The sequence below is a fragment of the Hakea prostrata genome, chromosome 3, assembly GCF_041222555.1.
Source record: "Hakea prostrata isolate BN-2017 chromosome 3, UWA_Hpros_2, whole genome shotgun sequence".
NCBI classification, from domain to species: domain Eukaryota; kingdom Viridiplantae; phylum Streptophyta; class Magnoliopsida; order Proteales; family Proteaceae; genus Hakea; species Hakea prostrata.
Genome location: NC_142602.1, coordinates 37,156,010 through 37,158,522, shown reverse-complemented (window position 1 = coordinate 37,158,522; position 2,513 = coordinate 37,156,010). Strand labels below are relative to the sequence as shown.

Genomic DNA, 2,513 nt, shown 5'->3' with positions numbered 1-2,513 from the left:
TGATCTGGAGCATGATGGGCTAGAGATGTGTGATTATGGGCCAACTCCGAAATATTGAAGAGATAAAGAAGGCAAATCTGATCTACGGCTGAGATTTTAAATCAAATCTACAGAGATATTATTGAGAGAGTCCAAATGGAAAAGAGTCCTTGCATACCTCAATATCTTATTTCCTATCTTGGATTTAATTAAAGAAAGAAAAAGAGGAAAAAGAATTATATTCAGAAAGAAAAAGAGGAAAAATCCCGTTTTTGAATGCCTCTGTCCAGTTTCGATCAAACCCTTCATCGAACGGTCATCCGATGTCCGATCGTGCTGATTTTTAGAGGAGAGCTTCATGACTACTTAAACCTCAATTCCAACGGTGTAATTATGCATATGATCTCTCTAAGTCAGCGCGATTACTACGTCAAATCCCTAATTGGCTGAGTCAGATAGAAACCCTGAGTTTTATTCAAATTCAGCCGTGCTTCATATCTCATGTAAACTCTATAAAAGGAGATCATATTCCATCAAAGGAGAAGATGTTCTAGAGCTTAGTAGTAGCATTCTTTCTTCTCTCTTCAGTTGATTTAGGCTTTCTCTAGTTTTCTTTGCTTGCAGTTGTGAGATTTTAAATTTCTAGATTCAATGTTTAGATTTAATTTTTATGTAATGCAATTCAAGTTCAAGTTTCAAGTTTTTAGATTCGTTTTTCTCTGGGTCTAGCAATTGCAGATTTAGATTATTCTAGATCTAGATCTGGTTGTTAGGGTTGGTTGAGATTCGAATCATTTGTTCAATTCGCAAGTAAGTAATTTTTTTTATTAATCTTCTCTCCTCCCTCCATTCCCGCTTCTATCTACCCCTCCATATTCTTAATTTAGGATTTACTTTCAGCATTATTTATTGTTCTCCCTTCCCCTGGATCCTTGATCAGAGATGCCTACAGTCGTGCCTCTCTTTGGTTAAGGCTTCCTTTTCCTTTAATTGCTTTGTTTATTGCTTTGTTATTTACTTTCTGCCTATTCATTCATCATCTCGGACCACATAACCGGAGCAAGCCTACAGTCGTGCCTCTGCTTCTGGTGACGGGTGGTGTTGCATCTGCATTTTAGCTATTTCCTTTTCTTTTTATTGCTTTGTTTATTGCTTTGTTATTTACTTTCTGCCTATTCATTCATTATCTCGGACCACATAACCGAAGCAAGCCTACAGTCGTGCCTCTGCTTCTGGTGACGGGTGGTGTTGCATCTGCATTTTAGCTATTTCCTTTTTCTTTTATTGCTTTGTTTATTTCTTTGTTTATTGCTTTGTTATTGTTCGCATTTTTTTTCCTGTCTTTTATTTATGCATTGATTGTGTTTAATTTATTTTTCGTTTCAATAATATTGCATTAGACATATAGATTAGGATCGTTTAGTTTAGTTAATTAGTTAACAAAAATTGAATCATTCCACTCTCGCATTACTATTAAGAAGTTGAATTCTAAGTGGCATATCTCCCTGAGATCGACCCGTTAGCTACACGATACCGTGCGCTTGCGGTTACTTTTAAAATTCATAGACAAGTTTTTGGCGCCGTTGCCGGGGAGGTATTAGTCCACTTTGTTTTTCTCATTCTTAGGTAAATCGAAGTGTTCAAAAAAAATAAAAAAATATTCAAAGATATTACTCTTAACTTGAGTAGAAGCAAAAACGTATAGTAGTCCCCACTCTACTGCAGAATCCCCAGGATTCGATTGTAGGTGGCTCCGAAGACTATACGGATTCCCTTGCTGTCAAACCTATACAGCGCTCAGCTATACGGCAACCTTATAGCTTTGGAATCATTGTTTCAATCTTTGTGGTGGGAAATTCACTACTTTCCTTTCAATTCTCCCATTTTCTTTTCTTTTATTCTTTAGTTACTTTATTTTTATTTTTATTTAAAAAAAATCTCATTCTTTCATAAGAGTCATTAATTGCATTAGGTGGTTAGTGCATGTGTGTCTGGACTCGTGATTCTACAAATAGAATTGTCCGAGTGTCTAACTTGACCATGGAAGGTCTACCTCCACCACCTCCACCTAAGAGTCTTAGGGATAGGTTTTATCCAACCCGATCTGCACAACCTTCCTGTATACGTTTACCTGAAGTGAGGGGTAATAATTTTGAGCTCAAATCTCATTATCTATCTATGTTACCCCAATTTCATGGGTTACCTGATCAAGATGCATACTTGTTCCTTAGAGAGTTTGAGGAGGTTTGTATCCTTATGAAGGTACAACAACTCACTGATGATGCCGTAAGACTAAGGTTTATTATCTTTGCATTAAAGGACCAAGCCAAAAAGTGGCTTTATAGCTTACCTAAGGATAGCATTATCACATGGGAACAATTTTCTGTCCTATTCTTGAAGAAATTCTTTCCTTTCTCTAAGACAAACAAAATAAGAAATGATATTCTTCAATTTTGTCAGAAACCCAATGAGTCCTTTGCTAAGGTAATGGAGAGGTTCCAAAGCCTTTTCCAAGAATGCCCTCACCATGGTAT

The 2,513-nt window shown here is 36.5% G+C and overlaps 1 non-coding gene across 1 annotated transcript; it reads right to left on the bottom strand.

Moving 5' to 3' along the window:
• Positions 1-2,406: 2,406 nt before the first annotated feature.
• LOC149022183 (small nucleolar RNA R71) lies at positions 2,407-2,513 on the bottom strand. The gene has a single exon (XR_016172643.1). It is a non-coding gene; the product is annotated as a small nucleolar RNA R71 (small nucleolar RNA).